We start from the raw sequence: 8,707 nt of genomic DNA on the forward strand, positions 1-8,707 counted from the left end.
AATTTTTAAACGGAAAAAAAATTCTTTACGTGGTAGCATACACATTTTTCATAAAAAATCATATTTTCAAAAGAAAAGTGTAGTGGGAATTGTAGCATGGTTTTACTTTTTTCGACATTTCCTTGATCTCTATTTTTATCGAAGTTGAATTTTCTTCTGTATTCAATCTATCATTCTCTTATGTTGCTCTAATGTAATATAAAAAAAAAAATTAGCTTCACCTAGATAATGTAATTGGAAAAAGAGAACTCTGTGTATCCCTGAAAAGTTCTCAGAGATATTAGAGGTCCTCAGGCCATATTTTTCTTAAAATATGTATTTGTAAAAACCTAAATTATTTAATTTCTGCCACATTTAAATTAAAGGCAGAAATAATATTAATTCATTTTTACAGAAAACTGAAGGCAAAATCTTTCAGGTATAAAAACCTAGAAAAATATACTACTCAATTAAAAACCAATCTCAATAATTAATATAGATGTGAAATTTCCAAATATATTTTAATAAGTTGACATAGTGATAGTCAAATAATCATATATAATTAAACATGTAAATTATAATTCAAAAACATAAAGTAAATTTAGCAGTAGGCACTGTATTAATAAAATTCATTGTACTTACTTTTCAAAAGCAAAAAGTATAAACAAAAATAAATCACTGAAATTGATATCAAAATCAATTTGATGCAATTAAAAATATTATGAACTACAAATTCTAATAATTGACCTTCAATGTATTGTATATACTAGTGAAATATTACAGGCATTTTGCTAAATTTAGAGTTGAGCCGGGCTCGGTGGCTCAGCCTGTAATCTCGTGCCTTTGGGAGGCTGAGGTGAGTGGATCGCCTGAGCCGGCGGGTTCGAGACCCGCCTGGGCAGCGAGACCTCATCTCTACAATAAATCAAAATATTAGCAGGGCATGGTGGCGCGCACCTCTAATGCCGGCTACTCGGAAGGCTGAGGCGGAAGGATCGCCGGAGCCCAGCAGGTCGAGGCTGCAGTGGCCGGGAGCGGCCATTGCACTCCAGTCTGGGCAACTGAGTGAGACTCCAACTCAAAAAAAAAAAAAAAAAAAATTTAGAGTTGGACTCAAATGATCTTACTTTTCATATAGCAAGCAATAAGTATATATACATAAAACATCTGAAAGAATACAGTGGTATGTAAACAGTGTTACTCTCTGGTGTTAAATAATTATGGATCTTTCTTTTTTGCATATCCATTTATCTAAAATTAATGTATCTTATTTGCATAGTAAAATATTTTTAAAGAAATCCTAGCAAAGACTGCTTACACTAGAGAATTAACAAAACCAAGACTTTACAAAACTAGAAAATTTAGAAATAATTGATGAACATTAACACAATAGGGAGATTCAGTAAAAGAGAAAAAGGATAGCAAAATTATTTTCAGACAAAATGTATTTTAAGAAAACATTGTACATAGGGAAGATAGGTATATTTTCTTTTACTAAATCTCATGAGCAACCATATTATCAAAAATGAACTGTCACGTGACAATGGCAGGCAATAAAAACACATATGAAGGAGAAATCATTTTTAAATGGGAATGAAATTACAAAAACACAAAGATAAGGCTGATTAGTTAACTTGGCACGACAAAAATTTGAGACTGGTGATGGTCGCAGTTCAAGTGTCTCCTCTACTAACCTCTGACCATTCCAGAGTTGGCTTTATATAATATACAAAAACACAACAGTCAACATAAACTTTACTGCACTGCTATTAGTCTAAAAATCTGAAGTTGATATAAAACAGACATAGAAATTATGAATCATATTAAAATATTTAAGACAAATTTTATATACTAATATATAACATATATGTATGTCAAATATAATGCATAAAATATGGGTCCATACCTATTATTTCCAAAATAAGAAAAATAAGATACAGGCTTTAAATCACGAAGATAAAATTAAATATTGGCATATTCTCAAATTTTTTTATAACTTAAAACAAAGTATGTGTAAAAGAATATAAATCTCAGTTTATGTCTCAACTTAATTTTATTTTGAACATCCACTTTAACAGTATAGGCAAAATGTAACCTCATCAATACTCAATGACCACTTAGCATGCACATCACAGTTTGGGTTAGTGTTCATTTAAAATATTATCACATTTAATCTGCACAGTCATATTATACAAATAACAAAACATAGGCTGTAATTCTGCATAATTGTAAATTTCAAAATTCCATAGAATATATCTCTGTGAATTACAAATTCATGCAATTCACCCAGATCCTAATAGTGCTTCTTGACGGTCACATTTCAAGTTACGTTATGTTTTCTTTACAGTACAATGTAATTTTTTTTGCTGTGCTATATGGATGTGTTTTGAATTTTTTCTTTAAAGTTGGATTACTGAACAGACCTGTACTGTGCTAGTTTTTCAAAATCAATTAGCATAATTAATATAAATAATTTACTAAGGATGTCCTGCCATTTCTTGTAATTGAAATTTACAAATAGATGCAAAAGTGAAATTTTTAAAGAGATGTTAATTCCACACAATACTTATAAGGGATCTGACATTTAAGTGTTTATTTAATATGGAAATATTATTTATAGATTAAAAAGAATGAGCTTGTTGGAGAATGGCAATGAATAATGTATTTAAGATAAAGTTACATTTAAAAAATATATAGAGGAAAAAGCTACGTGTGCAAATTTACACTGGAGGAAATTATGTAGGGTTTCACACTGCATTATTAATATTGTTAATTGCTTATTGCTAAAATGATTTATAGGACTCAAGTGGTTTATTCTCACAGAAGAGCTTTATTATAAGAAATATATATAGCAATACTGAAGAAAGACTTTTATCAAAAGGAGTTTGGCAATCTCTAGGCAATTTTTTTTTTTTTTTGAGTCACCCAGGCTGGAGTGCAGTGGCATGCTCACAATCACCCCAGTGTTGACCTGCTGGGCTCCGGCGATCCTTCCGCCTCAGCCTTCCAAGTAGCTGGCACTAAATCATGTGCTACCACACCTGGCTAATTTTTTTTATTTAGTTATGGTAGAGATGAGGGCTCACCAAGTTGCCTGGGCTAGTCTGGAACCCCTGAGCTCAGGCAATCCTTTCTCCTCAGCCTCCCAAAGTGCTAGGTTTACAGGTTTGAGCCACCGGCCTGGCCGAACTTGGCCATCTCAGGGTGAGGTCTCTCTCTCTCTCTCCAATGCTGAATCACATGAGATGAACTTTTTCTTCAGGTCTCTAACTACTCTCTGACCAATGTTACAAAAGAAATCATTTCTCCTACTGTCTTATACTCCATGGAATTAGTCAAGGTTCTCCAGGAAGGCCTGTAGGTAAGCCTGTTGTCAATCTAGATCAGCTGAGATTAAATCCATGCTGTGCAGCCTATTCTCACAATCTTGGCCACAGTCCTTTATAATAAATATTTTTAGTATACATAATTTACAACAGCAATATAGTATGGAAATCAACTTATAAATGATTAAACTGAACATTTGTTTGTGATTATCAGGAAGGTGTGTCTAGTAATTGAAGACAATAAACTGCATAAGAGTTCTCATGTTGTTGCAGCATGTTAACAATTCTCTTACGTATTTTGCTTAATATAATTTGGACTTGTATTAAGTTTGAATTAATTGATTTACATCTATATTAAATATGTTTTTTTTTTTTCAGAAAGAATGACAAGATTTTGGCAAAGTCATTATCATCTCAAACTGAGTGATAACAGCAGAACACATGTTTTGATATAGATCATAAATATACTTTTATTAAGAGACTAAATGTTTATATTCCTTTATCCACTTATTAAATAGAAAACCACAAAGAGGATCATGTTTATGCTAATAATGACAAAAAGATGTAAAAACTACAAACTCATAACTTTTCTTCAGTCCAGAACTGTGCAGTGGTGACAAGGCAACCAAGTAACCTGATTTCAAAAAACAGACAATCTTCACTAATGAGAAAAAGAACATGCTGACATTTCACCTATTTCAGAGACAAGGAGGAAGATATACGAGAAGTTATACCAAAATATAGAAAGAAAAGCTAAAACTTTAATAAACTGCTAAAATTTAAGTGTGGAGTAACGTATCAGTCTGGAATACACAAGAGGGATTTGCACTCACATAAAATCTTTCCTATGGGACTCCACCAAGTACACTTAAGAAGCACAGGGTGTGGCCCTTGGGTGGATCAAGGCGGCAGAAAATGATTAACTGTTGTGAGGGACAGAGCAAAAATGCCTACTTCCTCAAGGCATTCTTTCACAGAAAGAAAGAGCATTCAAATGCTGTGGGAGTGAAAACAATTAATCTCACACGAGAGGATCAACTGTTATAGGAAAGACAGCTACCTACCTTGGCCACTTCCTCTGGATCACTATCAACATCAAACTACTAGAAGAGGAGTGAATTTTGCCCCTGTCAGGACATGGACAAAGCTGTGCTGCCGTTGGAGAAAAGGGTAGAAAAAAACCCAAAACACTCTTTCTTGAGAAAGACAAGGAAGCCATTATGGTCACAAAATACTGTGATGATGAGCTGTATGTGTCAGCTAGGGATATGCCTCGTTATTCATGCAAACACTACTCTAGGTGTTGCAGTCAAGACATCCTGCAAATTTGATTGACATCGGTCAGCATTTGATTATAATAAAGGAGTTAATCCTCAATACTCTAGATTTACTGGATAAGTGAATCAATGAGATAAAAGACCTCAATGACGAGATGGAGGTTTTTCTGAGAAAGGAAAGCAAATTCTGTCTGTGGACTGGCTAGTCAACTCCCATCCGAGTTTCTGACCTGCTGGTGTCCCTTACAGACTTTGGACTTGTGTTGCCAGTTCCCACACTTGATAAGCCAAGGTCTTTCAATGAATATTTTTATATACCCATACGTCTCCTACTGGTTCTGTTTTTCTGGGAAAACCCTAAGACAGGTTCTGAGAGGGGCTCTAGAAGAACATGATCTTAAGGGTGAGTTTTCTAGATGGTTCTGTGTTTTCTGAAAACGGTTTTCTAATTTGATTAGATTTAAAGGCACAAAAGATGATTTCCAGTGGTAGAGAAAGCACTGGTGGCCTAGGTCAAGTCACGGCAAGAGAGATACACACAACGTCACTAATGGATACTTCAAATAATTTCCCACCAAGTAAAGGACCACAACCTGTTGATGTGCTTGTTGTGGGAAAATATAGAACAGGTAGTGGAAGAAGGTATTTATAAATACTAACATGTGGCCAGTTCAGGAACTAAGATGTAATAGCTAACAATATTTCTTTCCCATTTTGCTATCAATATATTTAAACGTTTATATTAAACATTCTTTCTTTCCTTTTTAATTTCCTTATCTTCTAATATAAGATGTGTTTCTAATAACCAATTTCACAGCGCAGTGTTTAAGTTATAGGAGGTCAAGGAGAAGAGTGAACATCAATCAAAGATTTACATCCTTTTCTGGGAAGAAGGCATATCTTGGCTTCAGAAAATAACTGGAAGGATTAGAACTCTAAGAGTAGCTTGGAACTCCATGTTGCCAGTTACACTTATCCATAACCCTAAAGTAAAAACACAGTGAGGATAGTGTAGACTACAAAGAAAAGGGACAAATTATATATTCATGCAAACCATTCACAGATGAGGTAATTAAAAAGAGAATATAGTAACTCTTCTCTTTCTTTTTTTGAGTTGGAGTCTCGCTCTGTTGCCCAGACTGGAGTGCAGTGGCAGCTCCCGGCCACCGCAGCCTCGACCCGCTGGGCTCCGGCGATCCTTCCGCCTCTGCCTTCCGAGTAGCTGGAACTACAGGCATGCGCTACCACGCCCAGCTGATTTTTTTTTTTTTTTTTTTTAGTTGTAGAGATGAGGTCTCACTGCCCAGGTGGGTCTCGAACCCGCGGGCTCAGGCCATCCACTCACCTCAGCCTCCCAAAGGCACGGGATGACAGGCTGAGCCACCGAGCCCGGTTTAGTAACTGTTTTCTTAATACACATTTTGAAAGCGACCAAGTCCAAGTTTTAGAAATGGGGAGATTACAATTAGCTCTGTATGTTTCTGAAGGCTCATTCTGCTACGTGCAAGGCATTCAGTAAGTGGATAATACTCCACATTAACGCTTTCAAGAGTAGAAGAGTAAAGAATTTGACGACTAAAGACTGCAACTGTTACTATGAACTTAATGTCAGGAAAAAAGTGATCAGAATTGGATGACAAAGTAACCACACCACCTGGAATTTCAATAGTAAAGAAATGTAAAAAAAAAAGAACCAAAATATACCTAGCATTATAAAAGTAGATACTTTTGATGCAAATTCTAGTTTGCCAAAACTCAGACCAAAGCTATTTATGAGACTGCTGTGTAAATCATGATGTATTGTCACAGAGGAACTCTGTGCTCCATTTTTAAAGTAAATAAATTTGCCAAACATCTCTTTATCCTGGAAAGGATGAACATGCTTCTGGCTTCACTGAGATTTTTTTTTTTTTCCAGATATTCTACCTAGTAGTGTTGTTTTCTGTTTCATCAAATCTGGTTCAGAATGTGCTTCCTATGAACGAAGAGTTTTTATACCTGGCAATGATTTTATTGTTTAGTAAGACAATTTCACACACATACCTTGCAGATTACACTCAGACCGAGGAATTGAAGTCCTTGCAGTTAATGGACCGCACTTGTAATTATAGTTCACTTGGTTAAGTGACTGAGAGAAATCAATTTACTCCACATTACCAGTGGATGTCATTGTTATACACAATGAAGTCCTCAATTAAAATGCATGTTCAAGGAAGAAACGCACTTAAAGAACAATTTTATTTCATATTGCATTGTGTTTCGGGTGATTTTCTTACAATGCTTACTATCAAACAGTAAAGACAATGGTTTCTCTAAGCTCTCTGAAGAGCAATAATAGGATAATTAATTATGATTTTAAGTTAATGTATAATTGTCTGTTTGGAATCATGCAAATTTTAAAAGTAAAGGCAGGCAAAACAAGTATAGAAACAACTAATAAATCACACTATTAAGACTGCTATTTTTAAGTTTTTATGGAAATACTTAAAATAGAAAATTCTCTCCATGAGTACATTTTCATATATGTTGTCATAAATTATTGGGTCATCCTAGTCAGCCTTTTTTGTTCCCGTGTAGAGTTGATTAGACCATGTTGATTATATTTTTGTCTGAAATGGTCAGGTAAAACAGCTTCCTTTTGCCTTTAGTCGTCTAATTTTATTCAGTTTATTTACCAGTTCGATCACTCGACAGTCCTGTTTTTTGTTTCTTCCCATGCAAATGTAGCTCCTCTTTTATGAGGAGCTGAATGTTCTCAAAGGCCATGCTTAAGAGACGGGCACTTAATGGGAGAGGAGTTTTGTTTTGTGACACTCGAACCTTGGCCTTTCCACTAGAGCATTTGACATGAGTGCTAAATCTGGTAGTTGCCTTCAATTTATCCTATTATGGGCATTTGTGTCCCTTAAGCATTGGGCTTAAACCTCTAACTCCTTTCTGAGAGACCTTAGACACTGACCAGATGGTAATTCTTTTAGTTAAAATGAAACTGAGCTTGAACTTGTACCTAAATGTGAACTATTTTATAACATATTTTCTTGTGACATATGGTTCTTTGCTAATTTTCTTACTAACCTACCCAAAGAAAGCCTACAGCCATAAAAGTTCTAATTTAGAAATAATTATGATAAATTACTGATGCCGGTATAGTCTTCATTTACTTCAATGTTACTTTGACATTGCTTAGAAATTATCTATTGGAATTCACTTATACTTTGTCTACTATTTGTGAGGCACTTTACATTTATATTCTTATTTAACACTCAGAGTAACCTGCTGAAATGATTATCATGATCTTATAAATGAAGAAACTAAAGTTCAGAAAGGTAAATTAGTTTATAATTAGTAAGAATAGAACCCTGATTATATCAATCTCTGGGTATTTTACTCATACCACTACATTTCAGATTTCTTTATTATCTTCCACCAAAGTACACCAGTCATGCAGATATGTCAAAGTTTAGCTCAAATAGCTCCCTGAAAGTTTGACATTTTATGAAAATTTCATTTATTACCTTGAAAATTATTTACATCTGTATGATACTATATAATACATGTGCCGTCGCTTATAAATATTTCAAATAACTCGCATGTTAAATTACTGATATTTCTTCAAATATTGGAAATATAAATTGATGTTAACATTATGTTTATTTTGTCTATTTATTAAAAATTACACACAGCTTTTGTACTTAGGAATATGTATACCAGTTTGAGAAGCATGAGATTCTACAACACATGAAGGAAATGGTATGAACAATGTCATAGGACAGCAAAGGCCTTGGTAAGGTAAAAGGATTTCAGTGTCGGTGGGGAATAGGGTCTACATGGGCATATACCAGAGTCACTAGGGTGAAACCACAGAAAACATGAGTTGTGGTCACTGTTTGTAGCTGTACAAAGAATTGTACAGTTGTACATTGTACCTGGCAATCTCTGTGGAAGAGAATAAAAAAACAACTCATGATGCCAGGCTCAGTGTCTCAGCCTGTAATCCCGCACCTTTGGGAGGCTGAGGTGAATGAATTGCCTGAGCCCACGGGTTCGAGACCCGCCTGGGCAGCGAGACCTCATCTCTACAATAAGTCAAAAAATCAGCCGGGCGTGGTAGTGCATGCCTGTAGT

Source organism: Carlito syrichta, unplaced genomic scaffold (assembly GCF_000164805.1).
Source record: "Carlito syrichta isolate Samal-C Ts95f unplaced genomic scaffold, Tarsius_syrichta-2.0.1 Scaffold307967, whole genome shotgun sequence".
In the NCBI taxonomy this organism is placed as follows: domain Eukaryota; kingdom Metazoa; phylum Chordata; class Mammalia; order Primates; family Tarsiidae; genus Carlito; species Carlito syrichta.